Source organism: Anomaloglossus baeobatrachus, chromosome 8, assembly GCF_048569485.1.
Source record: "Anomaloglossus baeobatrachus isolate aAnoBae1 chromosome 8, aAnoBae1.hap1, whole genome shotgun sequence".
Lineage (NCBI taxonomy): Eukaryota > Metazoa > Chordata > Amphibia > Anura > Aromobatidae > Anomaloglossus > Anomaloglossus baeobatrachus.
In genome coordinates this window covers 140033267-140059219 of record NC_134360.1, presented here as the reverse complement: position 1 = coordinate 140059219, position 25953 = coordinate 140033267, and positions in this window count along the sequence as shown.

The following is a 25953-nucleotide window of genomic DNA, read 5'->3' as shown; positions in this document are numbered from 1 at the left end:
GGAGCATATGCTAAACACTATTCGTAGTCAGGGGGTGGGTTAACAGGAAGGGGAGGAACTACAGGAGGATTCATATGCGCAAAGGACAACAACATCACCAAGGTCCAGACGTTCATCATCACCATGGCGGCAGGCATGGGACCATGGGGGACAGGGATCAACATGGGCGCATGGTAGCAGGCGAAATGTTGAGGAAAGTGCAGGAGAACATGAAGAAATGGAGGACGAACTGTCCATGGACATGGAAGACTCAGCGGATGAGGGAGACCTTGGTCAAATTTCAGTTGAAAGAGGTTGGGGGGAGATGTCAGAGGAAGAAAGAATGGTTAGCACCTCTATGCAACAAACACAGCGTGGACTTGGTCCGCATGGGTGCGCCAGACACATGAGCACCTTCTTGCTGCACTACCTCCAACATGACCCTCGTATTGTCAAAATTAGAAGTGATGATGAGTACTGGCTTGCCACACTATTAGATCCCCGGTACAAGTCCAAATTTTGTGACATAATTCCAACCATAGAAAGGGACGCACGTATGCAGGAGTATCAGCAAAAGCTGTTTCTCAATCTTAACTCGGCTTTTCCACCAAACACCCGTGGTGCACGGAGTGAATCTCCCAGTTGTAACTTGACAAACATGGGACGGTCTCGTCATCTTCAACAGTCTAACCATACCAGCAGCACCGTATCTGGTGCTGGTAACAGCAATTTTATTGAATCTTTTCATAATTTTTTTAAACCATCCTTTGCAAGGCCACCAGACACAACAAGTCTGACACATAGTCAACGGCTGGAGAGGATGATACAGTAGCATCTCCAAATGAACATCGATGCCATGATTTTGTAACTGGAGCCTTGCTCATTTTGGGCTTCAAATCTTGAAAAATGGCCAGAGCTCTCCACTTACGCCTTGGAGATCTTGTCATGTCCAGCTGCCACCGTTGTCTCTGAATGTGTCTTCAGTGCTGCTGGGTGTGTGCTGAACGATAAGCGCACACGTCTGTCCAGTGACAATGTGAGAGTGATAGAAGAAGGGTCTTAATTCCGCGCCAAGGACTCAATGGATCCAGGAAGAGATTAATGCTTCTTTAATAACATGCACAAGTCTACGCGTTTCTGGAGACACAGCTCCCTTCATCAGGACATTGGCAAGAGAACATCAAATCTGGTTTCAAGTGAGATGGTGAAGTATAAAAGCATGCAATGATGTCATAGGAAACACCCATCCTGAAAAAAAACTTTGAAAGCGGGTGGGATCCAGATCATTCTAGAAATCTGTATGTTCAAACAGTTCCCTGAATATTAAATTATGATCAAAAAAAGTTATATACACTTCTACTAACATACAGTAAATATGTACAATAATCCTGACAAAAGAAAAAACTAAATAAATATATAATATATAATAGATACTGAATGACATACACGGGGTTAGAACCTGGTGTAAAAGAAAGAAAAACAGCACGATTTCATGGAGGAGCAGAGACATCAACCACAGGACTACCGCCCCGAGTCGTAATTTATCATAGTCCTAAGGTAGTTTCCTATTAAGCAGGCAGCCTAAGGGTATAATGATGGAGCTCAAATTGCTGTCAAGGAATTGCTAGAAGAGAGCGGATAGCCGAGGGCTATGTGTGGAGTATATTGTGGAACCTTCAATGAAATGCAGTACGGAGCTAGTGTCAGAGAGGTGAACAAAGTTCAGAGGCGTGGGGGAAAAAAACACAACCAACATACGCCTGTGCAGACTGGTGCTCAGAAAAAACAGGCAAAAATCAGAGAGACACAGTGTCTAACATATAGAAACTCGGGGGATATATAAAAAACGACAAGGGGCAAACTAAGTTTGAACCTCATTCAAACTATAATAAGTTCAATTACTGGAGGAGGGGGATGGTCATAATGTAAAAGACTGGATAAGGGAGGAAAAAAAAAAAAAAAAAATCCTCATAGTGTAAGAAGGAAAAGTGGTTAAAACAATATATATATTAATTTTTATTACGACAATTAAAAACTAGGAAGCATCTCTGTATTTAAAAGCAATTCACCCTAAAAACTTATTTGAAAAAAATATATATAAATATATAAAAAAATATAACAAAACTGGTTTAAGACATATATAAAAAAATGTTGTGGATTCATTAATAAATAAGTGAAAATTGAGAAAAATTATTATTACGGGTATATATAACCTAAAATCAATAGAATAGATCAGTGACCTCATTGAGACCCAACGGTTTAAGTGTACGTAGTCTATAGATCCAATAGGTCTCCTTTTTGTTGAGCATTTCCATACGGTTAGGAATAAAAGGTGGGATCTGTTCAATAGGGGTGACCCTAAGCTTAGATTTCCTATTGTGTGCTATAGTGACATGCCTAGACAATCCGTGTAGGAGAAAGCCTTTTTTAATGTTGTGACGATGTGAATTCAATCTATTGTGTAGTGGTTGTATCGTTCTGCCCACATACTGCTTATTACATTCACATTCGATCAAATAAATGACATAGTCAGATTGGCATGTTAGGTGGGTTTTGATAGGATAAAATTCCCCCCCTGAACCAAAACAGAATTGTGTCCTCTTATGTTGTATCGAGTAACAACAAAGGCAGTTTCTCATAAGGCATTTATAAGCACCACAGGGTTTGACAGAAGACTGGGAGATGGGAACCTCCCTAAGTCTACTGGGGGCTAGCATATTCTTTAAGCTGGAGGCTCTCCTGAAGGTCACCCCGGGTTGTGCCGGTAAGCACCCCCCTAGGACCGGGTCATTTAGGAGAACCCCCCAATGTTTGGAAAGAATCTTCCTGATCCTCTCACCATCATTACTAAAAGTGGTGAGGAAGTTTGAGGAAAAGTCACAGGGCTTTGTGTCCCCAATCCCCCTTACTTTTTGTCTGATCAAATCTGTCTGGGTCAGGGTACTCGTAGCTTTATACGCTCCCTTGACAAGGTTAAGGGGGTATTCCTTCTCAAGGAACCTCTCCTTTAAAATGTCAGCCTGTTGTTTAAAATCAATGTTGAGCGAACAGTTCTTACGGATTCTTTTGTATTGGTTCTTTGGTATATTAATAAGCCACTTGCTGTAGTGACTGCTGGAATAATGAATATACCCATTGCTGTCAACCTTCTTGAAATAGGTTTTTGTTGAAATCCGCCCATTGTTGTGCCAGAGGGTCAGATCCAGAAAATCAATACTGTCCTTCTGTATATTGGGTGAGAAGGACAGACCCCAATTGTTACTCAACAGGTGTTCCAGAAACAACCCCACATTATTACTGGTATTATCCCATATGACGAACAGGTCATCAATATAACGTTTATACAAAATGATGTGTTTAAAAAAATTTGAATTATAAATATATAAAAGCTCAAAGGCCCCCATAAATAAATTTGCGAACGTCGGTGCGACCTTTGAGCCCATCGCGGTCCCGCAGTGCTGATGGTATATTTTATCTTGGAAAGAGAAGAAATTATTAGTTAAAATGAACTCCATCCCTTTCAGGATGAAGTCTTTCTGACCCATCGGTAGGCGATCATCTACCATTAAAAATTGTTTAAAACACTCCAGCCCAAGGTCATGCGCAATATTGGTATAAAGAGCCGTAATATCTAAAGAAATGAAAAGATAGGATTCCTTCCATTCAATATCTTTAGTTAGAGTGATGAGCTGTGTGGAATCACGAAGGTAACTCTTCAAATTCAGTACATGGACCCTCATGATACAGTCTATATAGGCGGCTAAATTAACCGTGAGGGAATCAATCCCTGAGATAATAGGTCGCCCTGGGGGATCCACCAAGCTCTTGTGAATTTTTGGTAAATGATAGTAAAAAGCCATTCTTGGATTATCAATCTCCAAGAAGGCTTTCTCATTTTTATTGAGTATCCTCATGTCCACAGCTGTTTGTATGAATATACGGTAATTGGCCACTGCATTATCATATTCTTCAATCCCTACTATTTTGTAGTGTGATGGATTAGATAAATTCCTCAATGCTTCTTTTATGTATGTGTCTTTATCCTGCAATACTATGCCACCTTATGGGGGTAACTGGAACAGGTCAATCTCTTGAAATCCTCCAGCACGAGATCGCTGAAGGTTTTCAGATGGTGACCTTTGCTCTGCAAGGGGTAAAACCTAGACTTTGGTCTTAGGTCTGTATGTAAAAATCCCTCAGGATCTCCTGAAGATTCCATTTGACATCTATCTGGATTTCCAGAAGTTCATCAGGAAGTTGACGTTGACCAGACACTTCCAGTTGAATAAAGATAACCCCATGGAATCTTCAGGAGATCCTGAGGGATTTTTACATACAGACCTAAGACCAAAGTCTAGGTTTTACCCCTTGCAGAGCAAAGGTCACCATCTGAAAACCTTCAGCGATCTCGTGCTGGAGGATTTCAAGAGATTGACCTGTTCCAGTTACCCCCATAAACCCAATCTGAGTTCAGAAGAGAAAAAAGGTCTCCGGTCCCTCAAAAATAATCATGAACTTGTTATCAGGAATGCTGACAAGGGAGGTGGCATAGTATTGCAGGATAAAGACACATACATAAAAGAAGCATTGAGGAATTTATCTAATCCATCACACTACAAAATAGTAGGGATTGAAGAATATGATAATGCAGTGGCCAATTACCGTATATTCATACAAACAGCTGTGGACATGAGGATACTCAATAAAAATGAGAAAGCCTTCTTGGAGATTGATAATCCAAGAATGGCTTTTTACTATCATTTACCAAAAATTCACAAGAGCTTGGTGGATCCCCCAGGGCGACCTATTATCTCAGGGATTGATTCCCTCACGGTTAATTTAGCCGCCTATATAGACTGTATCATGAGGGTCCATGTACTGAATTTGAAGAGTTACCTTCGTGATTCCACACAGCTCATCACTCTAACTAAAGATATTGAATGGAAGGAATCCTATCTTTTCATTTCTTTAGATATTACGGCTCTTTATACCAATATTGCGCATGACCTTGGGCTGGAGTGTTTTAAACAATTTTTATTGGTAGATGATCGCCTACCGATGGGTCAGAAAGACTTCATCCTGAAAGGGATGGAGTTCATTTTAACTAATAATTTCTTCTCTTTCCAAGATAAAATATACCATCAGCACTGCGGGACCGCGATGGGCTCAAAGGTCGCACCGACGTTCGCAAATTTATTTATGGGGGCCTTTGAGCTTTTATATATTTATAATTCAAATTTTTTTAAACACATCATTTTGTATAAACGTTATATTGATGACCTGTTCGTCATATGGGATAATACCAGTAATAATGTGGGGTTGTTTCTGGAACACCTGTTGAGTAACAATTGGGGTCTGTCCTTCTCACCCAATATACAGAAGGACAGTATTGATTTTCTGGATCTGACCCTCTGGCACAACAATGGGCGGATTTCAACAAAAACCTATTTCAAAAAGGTTGACAGCAATGGGTATATTCATTATTCCAGCAGTCACTACAGCAAGTGGCTTATTAATATACCAAAGAACCAATACAAAAGAATCCGTAAGAACTGTTCGCTCAACATTGATTTTAAACAACAGGCTGACATTTTAAAGGAGAGGTTCCTTGAGAAGGAATACCCCCTTAACCTTGTCAAGGGAGCGTATAAAGCTACGAGTACCCTGACCCAGACAGATTTGATCAGACAAAAAGTAAGGGGGATTGGGGACACAAAGCCCTGTGACTTTTCCTCAAACTTCCTCACCACTTTTAGTAATGATGGTGAGAGGATCAGGAAGATTCTTTCCAAACATTGGGGGGTTCTCCTAAATGACCCGGTCCTAGGGGGGTGCTTACCGGCACAACCCGGGGTGACCTTCAGGAGAGCCTCCAGCTTAAAGAATATGCTAGCCCCCAGTAGACTTAGGGAGGTTCCCATCTCCCAGTCTTCTGTCAAACCCTGTGGTGCTTATAAATGCCTTATGAGAAACTGCCTTTGTTGTTACTCGATACAACATAAGAGGACACAATTCTGTTCTGGTTCAGGGGGGGAATTTTATCCTATCAAAACCCACCTAACATGCCAATCTGACTATGTCATTTATTTGATCGAATGTGAATGTAATAAGCAGTATGTGGGCAGAACGATACAACCACTACACAATAGATTGAATTCACATCGTCACAACATTAAAAAAGGCTTTCTCCTACACGGATTGTCTAGGCATGTCACTATAGCACACAATAGGAAATCTAAGCTTAGGGTCACCCCTATTGAACAGATCCCACCTTTTATTCCTAACCGTATGGAAATGCTCAACAAAAAGGAGACCTATTGGATCTATAGACTACGTACACTTAAACCGTTGGGTCTCAATGAGGTCACTGATCTATTCAATTGATTTTAGGTTATATATACCCGTAATAATAATTTTTCTCAATTTTCACTTATTTATTAATGAATCCACAACATTTTTTTATATATGTCTTAAACCAGTTTTGTTATATTTTTTTATATATTTATATATATTTTTTTCAAATAAGTTTTTAGGGTGAATTGCTTTTAAATACAGAGATGCTTCCTAGTTTTTAATTGTCGTAATAAAAATTAATATATATATTGTTTTAACCACTTTTCCTTCTTACACTATGAGGATTTTTTTTTTTTTTTTTTTTTCCTCCCTTATCCAGTCTTTTACATTATGACCATCCCCCTCCTCCAGTAATTGAACTTATTATAGTTTGAATGAGGTTCAAACTTAGTTTGCCCCTTGTCGTTTTTTTTATATATCCCCCGAGTTTCTATATGTTAGACACTGTGTCTCTCTGATTTTTGCCTGTTTTTTCTGAGCACCAGTCTGCACAGGCGTATGTTGGTTGTGTTTTTTTCCCCCACGCCTCTGAACTTTGTTCACCTCTCTGACACTAGCTCCGTACTGCATTTCATTGAAGGTTCCACAATATACTCCACACATAGCCCTCGGCTATCCGCTCTCTTCTAGCAATTCCTTGACAGCAATTTGAGCTCCATCATTATACCCTTAGGCTGCCTGCTTAATAGGAAACTACCTTAGGACTATGATAAATTACGACTCGGGGCGGTAGTCCTGTGGTTGATGTCTCTGCTCCTCCATGAAATCGTGCTGTTTTTCTTTCTTTTACACCAGGTTCTAACCCCGTGTATGTCATTCAGTATCTATTATATATTATATATTTATTTAGTTTTTTCTTTTGTCAGGATTATTGTACATATTTACTGTATGTTAGTAGAAGTGTATATAACTTTTTTTGATCATAATTTAATATTCAGGGAACTGTTTGAACATACAGATTTCTAGAATGATCTGGATCCCGCCCGCTTTCAAAGTTTTTTTTCAGGATGGGTGTTTCCTATGACATCATTGCATGCTTTTATACTTCACCATCTCACTTGAAACCAGATTTGATGTTCTCTTGCCAATGTCCTGATGAAGGGAGCTGTGTCTCCAGAAACGCGTAGACTTGTGCATGTTATTAAAGAAGCATTAATCTCTTCCTGGATCCATTGAGTCCTTGGCGCGGAATTAAGACCCTTCTTCTATCACTCTCTGTTATCAGCCAACTTTGGGACTGCTGCCTGGACCTGGATCTTATATATGCCTGTATAGTGGTTGTGACTGGCACAACCATTATAGGTGAGTGTGTTTTTATTACATATCTTCCTCCCTTTTTGGGGTAAGACCCTATTGCGCTTTTCTTTCCACAGTTTCTCATCTATCCAGTGACAATGTCGACAGACTAACGTTCATCAAAATGAACAAGTCATGGATCCACAAGGAATTTACTACCCCTGTGTCATCCTGGGGAGAGTTAATGCTTTTGTATTTTGAATGTGTTTGATGCAAATCTACCTGTGAAGTGTACAACTGGAGCACAAGTGCTGCCACTGAAGGGGTGGGTGTTTGTGTGGCCCAATTTTTGGAAAAAAGGGAGACTCCGCTTGGAGAAACCCTTGCTTGCTGTGTTTCTAAAAATGATCCAAGATGATCAGATCTGGGATCAGTAAAGACTTTGCTACCTACCCCGGTGTCATCCTGGGGACGGTTAAGGATGGCGTATTTTTGAATGTGCTTGATGCAAATCTACCTGTGAAGTGTGCAACTGGGGCACAAGTGCTGCCACTGAAGGGGTGTCTGTGTGGCCCAATTTTTGGAAAAAAGGGAGACTCCGCTTGGAGTTACCCTTGCTGTGTTTTTAAAAAGGAGCGAAGATGAACAAGTCATGTTTCAGCAAAGAGTTTGCTACCTACCCCGGTGCTATCCTGGGGATGGTTAAGGATGGCGTATTTTTGAATGTGCTTGATGCAAATCTACCTGTGAAGTGTACAACTGGGGCACAAGTGCTGCCACTGAAGGGGTGGGTGTCTGTGTGGCCCAATTTTTGGAAAAAAGGGAGACTCTGCTTGGAGTAACCATTGCTTGCTGTGTTTTTAAAAAGGAGCCAAGATGAACAAGTCATGTTTCAGCAAAGACTTTGCTACCTACCCCGGTGCCATCCTGGGGACGGTTAAGGATGGCGTATTTTTGAATGTGCTTGATGCAAATCTACCTGTGAAGTGTACGACTGGGGCACAAGTGCTGCCACTGAAGGGGTGTCTGTGTGGCCCAATTTTTGGAAAAAAGGGAGACTCCGATTGGAGTCACCTTGCGGTGTTTTACATGATTTTAGAAGGGCATGCCATGCGTATATCTGTGTCTTGTCCTCTTTTTTCTCGTAACGCTGCTTTGTTTTCGCATGAGAATTTGTTCTTGTCACTTTCCCATGTGTTTGTGTTGTGTTGTGAGTTGTTTGTCACCTTTTGGACACCTTTGAGGGTGTTTTCTAGGTGTTTTTATGTGTTTGTGATTGCCTTCCATTGTTTCCTATGCGGTTCGAGTGGTTCGCCGAACCGGTTCGCCGAACCAAACACGAACTAGTCCGTACTCGAGCCGAACCACGGCCGGTTCGCTCATCTTTAGTGGTGAGATAAGGAAACATATTTTTTTTTATCTTTTACAGCCTACATTTAATACAATGGGACATTAATAGCATAATAAAGGATATTAAATTAGCAATAAGTAGCTAGTCTGCAAATCAATTTTCATCAAAAAATCTGTGCAAACAGGCAAATATACTGTAAATTTTGCATGAGCCATTCATCTTTTTAAAGAAACTAGCTGTAGCACCTGGGTGTTGCCCAGGATAGTAACTGTCTGTCTTTCTCCCAGTCTCTGCCTGTCTGTCTGTCTCTATGTCTCTTTCCCTGTCTGTGTCTATGTCTCTGTGTCTCTGTGTCTATCTCTGTCTGTCTCTGTATCTGTCTCTCTGTCTCTCTATCTCTGTGTCTGTCTATGTGTGTATGTCTGTCTCTCTATCTCTTTCCCCATCTGGCCCTTTCCCGCCTGTCCCTTTCCCCATCTGTCCCTTTCCCTGTCTGTCCCTTTCCTTGTCTGTCCCTTTCCCCGTCTGTCCATTTCCCCGTCTGTCCATTTCCCCGTCTGTCCCTTTCCCTGTCTGTCCCTTTCCCTGTCTGTCCCTTTCCCCGTCTGTCTCTTTCCCTGTCTGTCTCTTTCACCGTCTGTCTCTTTCCCCGTATGTCCCTTTCCTTGTCTGTCCCTTTCCCCGTCTGTCTCTTTCACCGTATGTCTCTTTCCCCATCTGTCCCTTTCCTTGTCTGTCCCTTTCCCCGTCTGTCCCTTTCCCCGTCTGTCCCTTTCCCCGTCTGTCCCTTTCCCCATCTGTCCCTTTCCCCGTCTGTCTCTTTCCCCATCTGTCTCTTTCCCCGTCTGTCTCTTTCCCTGTCTGTCTCTTTGCCTGTCTGCCTTTTTGCCCATCTGTCTCTTTGCCTGTTTGTCTGTTTCCAGGTCTGTCTCTTTCATATGTCTGTCTCTTTCATAGGTCTGTCTCTTTCCCAGGTCTGCCTCTTTCCCTGTCTGTCTCTTTCACCATCTGTCCCTTTCCCCGTCTGTCCCTTTCCTTGTCTGTCCCTTTCCCCGTCTGTCTCTTTCCCCGTCTGTCTCTTTCCCCGTCTGTCCCATCCTTGTCTGTCTCTTTCCCCGTCTGTCTCTTTCCCCGTCTGTCTCTTTGCCTGTATGTCTCTTTGCCTGTCTGCCTCTTTGCCCATCTGTCTCCTTGCCTGTTTGTCTGTTTCCAGGTCTGTGTCTTTCATAGGTCTGTCTCTTTCCTAGGTCTGTCTCTTTCCCAGGTCTGCCTCTTTCCCTGTCTGTCTCTTTTCCCATCTGTCTCTTTCCCCATCTGTCTCTTTCCCTGTCTGTCTCTTTGCCCGTCTGCCTCTTTGCCCATCTGTCTCCTTGCCTGTTTGTCTGTTTCCAGGTCTGTCTCTTTCCCAGGTCTGCCTCTTTCCCTGTCTGTCTCTTTCCCCATCTGTCTCTTTCCCCGTCTGTCTCTTTCCCCGTCTGTCTCTTTCCCCGTCTGTCTCTTTCCCCGTCTGTCTTTTTCTCTATATGTCTCTGTCTGTCTCTTTCCCCGTCTGACTCTTTCCCCGTCTGTCTCTTTCACCATCTGTCCCTTTCCCCGTCTGTCCCTTTCCTTGTCTGTCCTTTTCCCCGTCTGTCCCTTTCCCCGTCTGTCCCTTTCCTTGTCTGTCTCTTTCCCCGTCTGTCTCTTTCCCCGTCTGTCTCTTTGCCTGTCTGTCTCTTTGCCTGTCTGCCTCTTTGCCCATCTGTCTCCTTGCCTGTTTGTCTGTTTCCAGGTCTGTCTCTTTCCCAGGTCTGCCTCTTTCCCTGTCTGTCTCTTTCCCCATCTGTCTCTTTTCCCGTCTGTCTCTTTCCCCGTCTGTCTCTTTCTCTATATGTCTCTGTCTGTCTCGTTCCCCGTCTAACTCTTTCCCCGTCTGTCTCTTTCCCCGTATGTCTCTCTGTCTGTTTTTATGTCTGTCTCTCTGTCTGTCTCTCTGTCTCTCTCTCTTTCGCTGTCTTTTTGTGCCTATCTCTTTGTCTGTCTGTCTCTGTCTGTCTCTATACTTCTCCAAGGACATCATATTACCTCTCACATAAACTTGTTATGCTATGAATGTCTTTCGTTCCTATAGCACCCAATCACAGTTTCTAATTTTAACCTGTGGCTTCCAGCTCCATTGACTCTAATGGAGGCAGGATTTTTGGAGAGTAACTGTAAAGCGTGGGGTTAAATTTTTTGGTCAAAACATAGTCTATGACGTTCCCTGAGTCACATGAGGGGTCTGTGCAAAATGTCATGATTGTAAATGTGACGGTGCAGATTCCTTTAGAGGACATACAGTATATACATACATACATACACACATACATACACACATACACTCAGCTTTATATATTAGACTAGCTGTAGTACCCGGGCATTGCACGGGATAGTAACTGTCTCTCTGTCTCTCTCCCAGTCTCTGTCTGTGTGTCACTGTCTGTCTGCCTCTCTGTCTGTCTCTTTCCTTGTCTATCTGTGTCTATGTCTCTGTCTGTCTATTTCTATCTCTGTCTGTCTTTGTATCAGTCTATCTGTCTCTATCTCTCTCTCTCTCTCTGTGTCTGTCTGTCTCTCTCTATCTTTGTGTCTATGTCTGTGTCTGTCTGTCTCTCTTTTTCCCGGTCTGTCTCTTTCCAGGTCTGTCTCTTTCCAGGTCTGTCTCTTTCCAGGTCTGTCTCTTTTCAGGTCTGTCTCTTTTCAGGTCTGTCTTTTTCCCCATCTGTCTGTTTCCCCATCTGTCTGTTTCCCCATCTGTCTCTTTCCCCATCTGTCTGTCTGTGTCTTTCTTTGTCTCTATCTCTATGTTTCTTTCCCCATCTGTCTATTTTCAAGTATGTCTCTTTCCCAGGTCTGTCTCTTTCCCCGTCTGTGTCCCCTTCTCTTTTCCTGTCTCTTTGACTGTCTGTCTTTGTCCATTTCTTTGTCTGTGTCTTTTCTTGTCTGCATGTCTCTGTCTGTCTCTTTCCTTCTTTGTCTCTATTTCTCTGTCTCTTCCCCCGTCTGTCTCTGTATGAAAAAACTACGCGTTTTGGCGATACGCCTTACAAGGCGTACCACCAAAATGCATAGTTTTTTTCATCATCTACCATCTGTCAGTGTTATCAGCCGATGTCATTATACCTTTTTGGATATATTCTTTTTAACAAACTTGAAATAAAGAAATGTCTTTTATTCAAATCCTTGGAGTCTGAGCTGGATCCTTTCCCTGCTTGCTTCTTGTCTATATATGGCTGGCTGCCGTGAACCTTGCTGGGATCGAGGATACTTATCAGGGGGAACTAATCAGGCTGACTTCCACTGTGGTGAGTGGTTCAAGTGTTCTGTGTCTACAACTAATCCTATTAATGACCTGTAGTTCCAGGCTCCATTCACTTTAATGGAGGCAGCTTTTTGTAGAGTAACTGTAAAGCGCAGGGTTAAATTTTCCTGTCAAAACATAGTCTACGACGTTCCCTGAGTCACATGATGCGTCTGTGAAAAATGTTGTGATTATTAATGCGATGGTGCGGATTCCTTTAGCGGACATACACATACACATACACGCACACATACATACATACACACATACACTCAGCTTTATATATTAGAGATTTCCTTGGTTTTCTTAGTTAAAGGGTTATTCCGGCTTTGCTTCCTTCCTTTCAGAAGATGAACAGGGCCAGTGAAATCACATCTACGGATTTCAAGACAGGTGTATCAAATTTTTTGGTCAGACACACAAACTCTTGGATATCTCGAGATGTGATGTCATCGGACCTACAGTACTCCATGTAAATGAGTACATCCTCTTTTAAAAGTAACATTTCAATCAATATCTTAATACAAAACTGAGTTCATAGAACATTTTTTCAGCCCAAAAAATAAAAGTAATGTAATTTTTATTACAAAATGTAAAGTTTTACAAACTAGTTGTCAAAAACCAGGATATTTCAAATGAATTGTCTAAATTTAGTGATAACTCATGTTATGTGCCAACTTTGCAAATGAATCAGTAGAGGCAGAGATGCCAATAATTTTGAGTTCATTCAACTGGCACATGCGCATTAGACATGCGTTAGTCTGGGAATCTTACTGTGCTAAAACGTGGCTTAGTGAGCCTCATCAATCACCGGCCACCCCATCTACCACATCTTCTGCTTTTTCCTCTTCCATCACTGTGGCAAGTGTTTTCACATAGGTATCCGGCGGTGGAACCTCCACTTTTTTATCCACTACAGCCAGTGTGAGTGAGAGCCCATCAGCTGTTATGGAAGGGGATATGCCTGCTGTTTTTGACTGATCTCAGACAAGACCATAGCACATCTTACTCAATCCACCAAAACATCTCCACCTGCACCTCCCTCACAGTCCACCATTTTGTGGTGTACACCCTATTCTATCCTATCTCAGTACAGTAGCCAGCCCTTGGTCCAGCACCTGTAGTCATGTTAAAGATTATTTCCCTTACACATGCCAAAGTTGACACATGGCTTTAACTTCACCATATGCAATCTGTTAACTCTGTAAACTATTACTATTATTATTATTATTATTTATTACTATAGCTCTAATCATTCCATTGTGCTTTACATGTGAAAAAGGAACATACATAATAAAACTAGTACAATACTCACGAAAAATACAAGGCACAGAGTGGTGCAGGGGGAGAGTGAACTCTGACGGAGTGATGACAGTCTATGGTGGATGAGTTAGGATACAGCAGGTGAGGGTAGTGATGGTCGTGCAGCTGTCTAGTGTACTGAGGGTTAGTGCAGGTTGAAGGCTTGATGGAAGAGGTAGGTTTTCGGGTTCCTTTTGAAGGTTTCCAAGTTCTACTTTTATTAATGATGAAAATATCATGGATGTATTAAAGTTTGTTGCAGACAGAATGTGCATTCCACAAAGCTCCTGTTAGAAGGACTGGGAGAACAAGGTCTGGGTGAATAGGTTTGAGGTTAGGTTTGTCATGGTATATCATGAATGATAACCATATCATGAATGAGGGCTAACAATGACTGTGGGGATGTGGTGAGTTGGGCGTACAGTTGGAAAGATATGAACAGCAGGGAGGAGAATCAGCAAGAGTGTTAAGGCCCCTTTACACACTGAGACTTTCTAGCGATCCCACCAGCGATCCCAACCTGGCCGGGATCGCTACAAAGTCTCTGGTGAGCTGTCAAACAGGCAAACCTGGCCAACGACGCAACAGCGATCCGGACCTGCAGAACGACCTAGTTAGTCATTGAGGACGTTGTAAAGCAGCTTTTTGAAAAGGAAGTCGCTAACGAAGTCGCTGTAAAGTCCCCTTTACACACTGAGACTTTGCTGCACAGCGGGAAACAAAGGACCAAAGAATGATTCTGAACGATTTGTAGCGATCAGCAACTTCACAGCAGGGGCCAGGTCGCTGATGTGTTTCACACACTGCAATGTTGCTGGGGAGGTCGCTATAACGTCACAAAACCGGTTACGTTACAGCGATGTCGTTTGCGATGTTGCAGTGTGTAAAGTCACCTTTAGTGAGAGGGAGAAGGAGAGACCATGAGTTGGCTGTTTGAGTCTAGAAACAGAGGATTTTATGTTGAGCAAGAGATCTGGGGAGAAGATGAGATAGATGAGGAGAATGGAGGGACAGATGGCAAGTTCATTGTTAGGTATAGGGATTAGTGGGGATAATAGGAAGTGCAGGACTATAGGAGTGATAGTGGAACCAAACAAAAACATTGTTTACAGTGACTATGGATCCAGTTATGGTGGTGTCACACACAGCGACAACGACAACGACGTCGCTGCTACGTCACCATTTTCTGTGACGTTGCAGCGACGTCCCGTTGCTGTCGCTGTGTGTGACATCCAGCAACGAGCTGGCCCCTGCTGTGAGGTCGCCGCTCGTTGCTGAATGTCCAGCTTCATTATTTGGTCGTCGCTCTCCCACTGTGACACACACATCGCTGTGTGTGACAGCGAGAGAGCGACGAAATGAAGGGAGCAGGAGCCGGCGTCTGGCAGCTGCGGTAAGCTGTAACCAAGGTAAACATCGGGAAACCAAGGTGGTTACCCGATATTTACCTTCGTTACCAGCCTCCGCCGCTCTTGCTGCCAGCGCCGGCTCCTGCTCTGTGCACATGTAGCTGCAGTACACATCGTGTAATTAACCCGATGTGTACTGTAGCTAGGAGAGCAAGGAGCCAGCGCTAAGCAGTGTGCGCGGCTCCCTGCTCTCTGCACTGTGACATGTAGCTGCAGTACACATCGGGTTAATTAACCCGATGTGTACGGTAGCTAGGAGAGCAAGGAGCCAGCGCTCAGTGTGCGCGGCTCCCTGCTCTCTGCACATGTAGCGACGTTATGATCGCTGCTTCGGCTGCTGTGTTTGACAGCTAAGCAGCGATCATAACAGCGACTTACAAGGTCACTGCTACGTCACAGAAAATGGTGACGTAACAGCGACGTCGTTGTCGCTGTCGTTTAGTGTGACCCCAGCTTTAATTTCAATTCCATTATGGTTCAATTCTGATCTAATTAATTAACGTACACTTATAGGTGCACTTAGTTGATGCACAAATGATGCCTTTCCGCCTTTTGGATACAGACAATGTCCTAAAGTTTATGGCAGTTGCAGTCCCCCAGTAACAGTAGACATTTCTTCTCTAATAAAGGTGTGCCTGCATTAAACCAGCATGTTGCAGACATCAGCCGTTCCTTGAAAAACTTTGTGTCTGACAGGGTGCATTTCAATACTGACACCCGGACGAGCAAGCATGACCAGGGTCATTATATCTTGCTGACTTGGCACTGGGCGCCCTGGTGCTGGGGGCTGTAGGGAAAGGGCTTCTCCACCAGTATTGAAATCCTCCAAGTTTGTAGGACAAACCACTGCATCTACCCCTTCCTCCACTGCTTCTGCCTCTATCACCTCCTCTATGGCCTTCACTTGCACCCTGAACTTATCTCCTAATATAACACTCATTACAACAGTGCAGAGAAAATTCCCCCCACCTATTAATAAAATCTCCCAGAGTTCACCACATTCAGGCAGTGTTTAAATTAGAATACACTGGAGAATGCAGTCAACCAGCTGCAGAATTGTGGACAGCTATCCGGGCCAAGTTTCAGCAATGACTATGTCTGTTGAACCTCGACCCAGGGAAGGCCATGTACAATAATGGTGCTAACATAGTGGTGGCCTTGCATGGCTCACATTCTCATCCTTGTTGTACAGTAATTTCTTGGCCACTATCCCGGCCTGGATGAGCTGCTGCAGAAGGCATGATCGCTGTGTGCTCACATCTGCTATTCGCACCCCATACCTAATCAACTTTTACTGCTACACAAGTATTTCAGCCTACTGGTTAACCAAATGATATGCAATGTGCAGACACAGTGGAATTCTACTCTGCATTTATTGCAGCAACTGTGGCAGCAGCGATGAGCTCTGGTGCAGTATGTAATGACGCATAGCCTTGGTGAACGCAGTCCAGTGATAGGGCAAATCACTCTTGCTGAGAGGGCACACTTGAAATACCTCTGCCCCCTTCTGCAGTTTCCAAATGGCTACTAAGATGTTTAGCCCCGACAATGCCATCATCAGCATGATTATTACGGTCATCAGCATGTGCGAGCACAATTTAAATAGTCTGCAGGAGGGGGTGGTGATCTCAGAGGAAGAAGAGAAAGCAGAGGAGGATGCAGAGGGGATGCCAATATCTCCAAGGTTTGGACTGTCATCACACAGTGGCATGGGTGGTGGGTGGCATGGGAGTGTGTAGTACAGCAATCGAAGGGGGCTCATGGTACCAGACAAACTGTTATTGAGGGTGCAGGAAATGAGGACCAAATGCAGGATGAGGAGGAAGAGGTGATGGGCATGCAACAGTCAGGAGATGAAGAAGAAATTGATTCCCTTTGTGTTGTCCGTGCTTGTGGGAGTGAACAAAGGAAGCAAGCTTGAGTGTTATCCTGCCACCAACACACCATGAACTTGGACCTCATGGAAGTGCCCAACACATTAAGGCTTTCTTGCTGCACTATCTGCCAAACATAATGGCCATATTGTTATGATTAAAATAGTGCTGACTACTGGCTCTATTAGTTCATGGTACAAAAATACATTTAGCCAGTTTTTGTGCCCCTGGAAAAGGATGTGAGGATGCTGGAGTATTGAAACAAATTTGTACACAATTTTGAGAGCATTTGGACCAGCAGGCAATTTCTGTGACTTGTGCCAAACATGTTTTAGACCATACCGTTCACAAGCAGAGCAGAGTGCTAGTCTGACATATAGTGAACAACCGGGGAGGATGCTGCAGGAGTATCTAGAGCTCAATATCAATACCATCAAGGGAGTTGGGGGGAGTGGGGGTTTGACCCTTTAGCATTTTGGTCTTCAAAAATCGAAGAGTGGCTTGAGATTGCCAGGCATGCCTTGAAGGCTTTGTCATGCCCGTTAGTCAGCGGTGTATCAGAACGTGTCTTCAGCTAGTGGTGTCCTGATGGATAATCGCATCTGTCAGCCCCCTGAAAGTGTAGATCGCATAACTTTCATCAAGATGAACAAGTCATGGATCACTAATGACTTTTCCACCCCAGTCGCAGATTGTGCAGACTAGGCCATGGGGTAGTTGTCAGTGTTCTTCATTGATCTCCCATTATTGCAGTGTTTGACACCTTTGTCAAGGCTTCTGTGTCTACTGCTGCTACTGCTACAGATGTTACTAACAAGTGCCTTGGTGGCACAACAATCAAAAGGTGTGTCCACTGCTGTTAGTTTTACAATTTGGCTTTTTTATGTATGAAGTAGCTAATATTGCTCATAGTCCTTCTCCTTTTGCTTCCTCCTGAATCATGACAACGCAAATATTTGGTCAATGGAGAGTGAAAATAAATGTACAGCCATGGACAACACTGGATCACAGGTCACATATGAGGTCACAGTGTCACATGATTAAATTACATATGCAGACTATCACACACTGGGGTTAGATACATGGATCAGTGTAGTGTATCACACAAGATGGGATTAGATGTGTGGCACTGCTCCATACACTTCAATGAGAGCAGTGGTGTAATATGACTAGAAATGAGCAATCCTGATCATCAAAGCTTGAAAAGTGTTAAAATCGTACTGGAGACCTTCTGAGGTGAGGTCACTTAGTTCATTAAGGTCCCCTGAGGTCAGATTTCTTGCAATCACAGGTGGACGGCTGTGGGAAACTCTGGCTGTAACTGCAGCTAACCTGAGTGATGTCACCACTCATCCCTGAGGCTCATTCTCTGCCTGAGACTCACAGTGAGCGATCATTGTTCTATGGCCACATGCTGTGCCTTCAGATCTAGTAGAGATGAAATTGTGATGGGACCTCGTGTGGTTTACGTCAGTCCTGGGTCTTTTTATGGTTAATAAATTGGTGAAGGAGGGTGGGTTTTTGGTATTTTATTTCAAATAAAGGTTTTTCTGTTTGTTTATCTCTTTTTACTTATAGGATTAGTGGTTAAGGGGTCTCTTAGACCCCTACTAGTGGCATAGCTAGAGTTTGATGGGTCCTGTTGCAAAATTTGGAACTGAGCCCCCTTTATGTTGGTCAGATGTTTGTATATGTACATATACATTTGGCATTCTAAATCCTATAAAGACATGTAAGTTACCCCCTATTATACAATAATGTCCCCCACCCTGTTCTAATGTCCCCCATCCTGGGCTCCTTCATCGTAAATATGTCCCCCATCCTGTTAAGCTTGCCCCCATCCTGGCCCAATGCCACCCATCTTAGTATATACAGTATGTTCCCCATTCCAGCCCACATCCTGGTTTTAGAAGAAGGTCCTTTGGACTGATGAAACAAAGATTGAGTTGTTTGGTCATAGAAAAAGGCGTTATGCATGGAGGCAAAAAACACGGCATTCCAAGAAAAGCACTTGCACCACACAGTAAAATTTGGTGGAGGTTCCATCATGCTTTGGGGCTGTGTGGCCAATGCCGGCACTGGGAATCTTGTTAAAGTTGAGGGTCGCATGAATTCAACTCAGTATCTGCAGATTCTTGACAATAATGTGCAAGAATCAGTGACGAAGTTGAAGTTACGCAGGGGATGGATATTTCAGCAAGACAATGATCCAAAACACCACTCCAAATCTACTCAGGCATTCATGCAGAGGAACAATTACAATGTTCTGGAATGGCCATCCCAGTCCCCAGACCTGAATATCATTGAACATCTGTGGGATGATTTGAAGCGTGCTGTCCATGCTCGGCGACCATCAAACTTAACTGAACTGGAATTGTTTTGTAAACAGGAATGGTCAAATATACCTTCATCCAGGATCCAGGAACTCCTTAAAAGCTACATGAAGCGACTAGAGGCTGTTATTTTTGCAAAAGGAGGATCTACAAAATATTAATGTCACTTTTATGTTGAAGTACCCATACTTTTGCACCGGTCAAATTTTGTTTAAATGTGGATTGCACATTTTATGTTAGTACAATAAATCTCATTTTAATCCAGAAACATTACTCAGTCCATCAGTTATTAGATATATGAAACTGAACTAGCTGTTGAAAAAACCCAAATTGTTATAAAGAAAAAAGGTTAACATTAATAGGCGTGCCCAAACTTTTTCATATGACTGTACAGTTAGGTCCAGAAATATTTGGACAGTGACACAAGTTTTGTTATTTTAGCTGTTTACAAAATCATGTTCAGAAATACAATTATATATATAGTATGGGCTGAAAGTGCACACTCCCAGCTGCAATATGAGAGTTTTCACATCCAAATCGGAGAAAGGGTTTAGGAATCATAGCTCTGTAATGCATAGCCTCCTCTTTTTCAAGGGACCAAAAGTAATTGGACAAGGGACTCTAAGGGCTGCAATTAACTATGAAGGTGTCTCCCTCGTTAACCTGTAATCAATGAAGTAGTTAAAAGGTCTGGGGTTGATTACAGGTGTGTGGTTTTGCATTTGGAAGCTGTTGCTTTGACCAGACAACATGCGGTCTAAGGAACTCTCAATTGAGGTGAAGCAGAACATCCTGAGGCTGAAAAAAAAGAAAAAATCCATCAGAGAGATAGAAGACTTGCTTGGAGTAGCAAAATCAACAGTCGGGTACATTCTGAGAAAAAAGGAATTGACTGGTGAGCTTGGGAACTCAAAAAGGCCTGGGCGTCCACGGATGACAACAGTGGTGGATGATCGGCACATACTTTCTTTGGTGAAGAAGAACCCGTTCACAACATCAACTGAAGTCCAGAACACTCTCAGTGAAGTAGGTGTATCTGTCTCTAAGTCAACAGTAAAGCGAAGACTCCATGAAAGTAAATACAAAGGGTTCACATCTAGATGCAAACCATTCATCAATTCCAAAAATAGACAGGCCAGAGTTAAATTTGCTGAAAAACACCTCATGAAGCCAGCTCAGTTCTGGAAAAGTGTTCTATGGACAGATGAGACAAAGATCAACCTGTACCAGAATGATGGGAAGAAAAAAGTTTGGAGAAGAAAGGGAACGGCACATGATCCAAGGCACACCACATCCTCTGTAAAACATGGTGGAGGCAACGTGATGGCATGGGCATGCATGGCTTTCAATGGCACTGGGTCACTTGTGTTTATTGATGACATAACAGCAGACAAGAGTAGCCGGATGAATTCTGAAGTGTACCGGGATATACTTTCAGCCCAGATTCAGCCAAATGCCGCAAAGTTGATCGGACGGCGCTTCATAGTACAGATGGACAATGACCCCAAGCATACAGCCAAAGCTACCCAGGAGTTCATGAGTGCAAAAAAGTGGAACATTCTGCAATGGCCAAGTCAATCACCAGATCTTAACCCAATTGAGCATGTATTTCACTTGCTCAAATCCAGACTTAAGACGGAAAGACCCACAAACAAGCAAGACCTGAAGGCTGCGGCTGTAAAGGCCTGGCAAAGCATTAAGAAGGAGGAAACCCAGCGTTTGGTGATGTCCATGGGTTCCAGACTTAAGGCAGTGATTGCCTCCAAAGGATTCGCAACAAAATATTGAAAATAAAAATATTTTGTTTGGGTTTGGTTTATTTGTCCAATTACTTTTGACCTCCTAAAATGTGGAGTGTTTGTAAAGAAATGTGTACAATTCCTACAATTTCTATCAGATATTTTTGTTCAAACTTTCAAATTAAACGTTACAATCTGCACTTGAATTCTGTTGTAGAGGTTTCATTTCAAATCCAATGTGGTGGCATGCAGAGCCCAACTCGCGAAAATTGTGTCACTGTCCAAATATTTCTGGACCTAACTGTATGTCCCTATCCTGATAAATATGTCTCCATTCTGTCTAATGTAAAAATCAACATTGTACTCACATCTAATTATGGATTTACGGCTCTCCTGGAGGTTATGATTGGTACTCAGATAAGGTCTACCCCTGTCTTCATATAGAAAAAGAATTTGCCACTCAAATTAAGTGAAAGCAAAAGTTCCCATTAATTGGGTAAATCAAGTAGTAGTGTATAGTTTCTTTTGACGTTTCGGTCAATCAATGACCTTCCTCATACATACACTGTCACAAATGTTAGGTAGGTATACTGCAATCAGCTGTGAAATGCTTGCTGAGTATGGTAGGTGAGGGATCAGGTCAAGTGTAGAAGGTCGGCGTGGAGTATAGCGAAATCATGCCAGGATCGTTGCATCCTATAGATGAGACAATCCTGGGCAGCTGCAGGGTGCTATTTTTAGGCTGGGAAGGCCCAATAAACATGGGTCTCCACAGCCTGAGAATACCAGCCTCTGGCTTTATCTTGGCTTCATGCAGTTCTTTTTACTTTGACATACAGCCAAGATATGTGCATGGCTGCGGGCTGCAGTCTGTAGCCGTGGCTTTATCTGTGCTGGTATCAATACAGTGGGACCCTACAACAATTTTATTTATTTATTTATTGATCACCAGCATAAGGACACAGACAGTGTTTGTGATTCTAACCAGATGCTGTCTCAGAGGGTGGGGGTGTGGTTCAACAGCAGCCAATCAGAGATGCCGGTAGAAGGGGAAATCAGTGAATATACATTAGGGATAATTATCGGCGCCGGAAGTAGTGCTGAAACCGCGGGGAGACTCAGTAAGTATGTACTTTTTTAAACTTTTCTTATTTTCTTTTTTTGAAAGTTCCCCTACACCACTTTTTCCTCCTATTGAATTTACTGGGTTTGGCTAGAATTGAAGATCGGACCAGCTAGGATCACAAATCCAATCGGCGATCTCAAGCGGGTTCGGCAAAACTGAACTGATCCAATCCTTGACAGGATCGCTCATCTCTAAAAATGACTCCTATTGAAGCAGTAATATAATGTGTGAGACTTGTATCACAGATGATGGATTAGATACATAGCTGGGGGATGACATTGACAGCTCGGCATGCGCAGGTGCAGCTATGTCTCCTTTTTGCGTGCGCATTGCAAGTAGTGGAAGAGGTCTATGAATACCAGGCCTTCACTTCTAACTAATGCACCTCTTACTGATCAATGTTTAAGGTAGAAATACTGGGCTAACCCCTGTCGCAGTACCAGGCCCCTTCCAATACATCCATGGTGTACCATTATACTATTTGTACTTTGGGTCAATTGATGCCACGTACATGGTTTCTGACCCTAATTTTTGGAAATGGGCAGAGTTACTAAGTTACTAATTAGTAATTAGTTCCATTGATATACATGTGTTGGAGGCCCACACAAGCATCCAAAATTTTTGATCTCTAATAAGATACCGGGCTGGAATCACAGAATAATCAATCAATATTTATATGCCGAAATGCCTATTTGCAGCAGGCCATTGGACCAGAGATTTAACTATCAGAATTTAGATGGTGAAATCGCAATGGCTGACAGGAACACAGATTTTGCAATCTTTATGTAGACGATGACATTTCCATTTTTGCCTGGAGCACAGATTTTGTACTATTTAGATGCAGAAATAGCAATTTGGAGCTGGGACACAGATATGGCTCTATTTAGATGCAAAGATAGCAATTTAGAGCTGGAACATAGATGTGGTCCTACTTATTTGCAAAAATAGCAATTTGGAGATGGAACACACATGTGCCCCCTTTAAAAGCAGAAATAGCAATTTGGAGCTGGAACACATATTTAACCCTATGTATATGCAGAAATACAAAGTTTTAGCTGGACTACAGATTTTTCCTATTTAGATGCAGAAATAGCAACTTTTAGTTGGAGCACAAAATTAGCAATTACTAGATGAGGAAATGTCGATTTGTGGCACACAACGTTCCCCACAATGCACTTCCCTATTCTACACCATCGGCATATGTCCTATCTCAACTACCTATGATTAAACTCCTAGCTAAGCTAATTGTCCAGCTGCAGCGGTGGCAGCACGGCCCCTAAGCTTTATCAATCACAAAATGGTGACACCACCAGATGTCCACATATAGCAGAGGGACATGTGGCAACCAATGACACAACCCTTGTGTCTGAATGATGTGAATATTTTCAGCGCCCTGATTGGCTGGAAGAAAATCTGCACACAAAGTTAAGAAAAAAAAGTGTGTCGCTCCTCTGACCTCTCCCCACCCCCTCCCCTTATCAAACACGTCCATCAGCTCATTTTACAGCACCACTATAGTAACCAAAGTAATAGCAAAGTATTATAAAAGCCACAAACAGTTATCAAACAAAACTGAACATTGCCAACTTTTTGGAGAAAGGTTTGGTTTTCCGAGCCAGAGACAAACCGCCCAATGGTCGTACCAAATTTGAGATTGTCGAACCTTTAACAAACAAGTTCACTCATCTCTATTCAGCACAACCATATCCTTCATGGAATTCCAAAGGTTCTCATGATCAACAGTTGAAGGCTTTGCTGTAGCCAAAGAAGCAAAAATAGATCTCATTGTATTCTTTGGCTTGTTCCATTATCCATCTAATGTTAGCAATCACATCTCTTGGTCCTTTGCCTTTTCTGATCTTGCTTGACCTTGTGGCAGGTCTTTGTCAAAGTAAGGCTGTAACCGTCTTTGTAAAATCTTCAGAAGTATTTTACTGACACGAAGTATGAGCGCAATAGTACGATAGTTTACATAGTTGGTAGCATTGCTCTTCTTGGAAATAGGAATAAACATTGTACTTGTCCAGTCCTTGAGCCATTTACCAGTTGTCAATATCTGTTGACACAGACATGTGATGACAGCATCTGCTCTTTTAGAGGACTTCATTAGCTCTATTGAAATATTATCACAGTCAGGTGCTTCATTGCTTGATAGAAGCTTTATCATAGGAACAACTTCTACCATCAGGATGCTCAGCTCTCTAACGTTTCCAGTCTCAGTTTCTTTATGCATCACTGAGTTTTGCTTGTAGAGATGATCTGTGTTCTCTTCTATCTTTACTTGATCTGTTCTGGCTCAATTATTTTGTTCCTATTTGCATATTTCAACATAACCACTATTGTTTGAAACCTTTATCTTATCTCTTTCATCTTTAGTTATACCTTTATGGTCTTGCTTCTCAGATATTCCCTTTCTATCTTTGTACATATATTTTGATAGTAAAGTTCTTTGTCTTCTCAAATGGCTCACTTTAGTTTTTTTTACTGTTGTTGTCTGTGGAGTGCTTGTTAACTTTAGCCTTTGTCATTCATCTTTCTCCGATGATCTTTACAGTTTCTTCTGTTAACCATGGCTGCAGAAGTCTCTTCTGCCTTTAGTTTATTGTCTTACTGGCGCCTTCATTAATAATAGTCTTTATATGTTTCCAGCGTTCCTCAGACTTTCTTTCTTCCAAGTCCAGTGTTGTAATTTAAAACACTGAAGAATCAACATTAAATCCTTCCTCCTTATTTTGGCTGCAAGATCAAAACAAAATTGACCCTTATTTTGCATATAAAACCTAATAGAATGGTAAAATAAATAATGAATGTGCTCTTTAAATAAATAAGTTAATGTGGATAACACTTAAAATATATTAAACAATCATGAAATTGATACAACAATCATTAAACAATCATGCAATTGATACAACTAATATGTTGCTTTAACACTCTTAGTTCAATCATTAAAAGCAAATCCAGTGTAACAACTGCAACAGTTCAAATTATGAAATGCTGATATATTTCAGAAAAGTCCCAAAATAGTCATTTATACGGGTTTGATCTTAATTTAGATGTTTCCCACAGTGTGTCCACCACACTGTAAAGTTTATGTTCCAGTAGCAGACTGCTTTTGGTAAACTCAAACTCCCACTGCTGATCAGCACTATTACTGGAGCTTTCCAGTAACTGTAATGTCGCGGGCGGGGAGGATGCCATCGCTGCTGCGCTCTCGCTAACGCTCGGGTCTAGCGCTGCTGCGATGGCTGCTCGGTGGCTCGAGCGGTGGACCGGATCCGGGGACTCAAGCGGCGCTCCTCGTCCGTGAGTGAAAGGGGTGGTTGGTTTGGGGGATTTAGTCCGTGACGCCACCCACGGGTCGTGGTGAAGATAGGCACCACCGCTGCTGATGACGGGGATCCCGGGAGCGATGGTAAGGAGCAGCTGGGATGTTGTTTTCCCCCTCCGTGGGTAGGGGTTGGTGGTCCCGGGGCCCGGTGATGTTGTGACGGGGAGGCAGGGTTGGTGAGGTGCAGGGTTGCAGGGACAGTGCGGCGTGGTGCCGGATGGCACGGGTGTACTCACTCAGCAAGAAAGGTACAAAGTCCTCGGTAAACCAAACGGCTGGATGGACGGGTCCCGCAGCCGGCTGCTGTTTCTCCCCAGACAGGTGATGGCGGCTGTCTTTCCCTGCACCTTGATGTTCTCCTTCTGACTACTATGGATTCCCAACGGTAGTCCGCTCCCCGGTGTATGGGTACCGGAGGAGCCCGTTTGCCCGCAGGCGCTAGCCCTTGGGTCTCTAGCCTTAGGCGGTAGCTGTATACCCTCATGGTGTGGGCTGTTGCCTTCAATCGAGACTTTTGCTGTTGTGAAACCCCTGGGGTTCCAGTCACATTCGGATCTGACTATTGTCGGCGGCTCCAAGCCTGGTCGGGGTCCGATGGCCCTG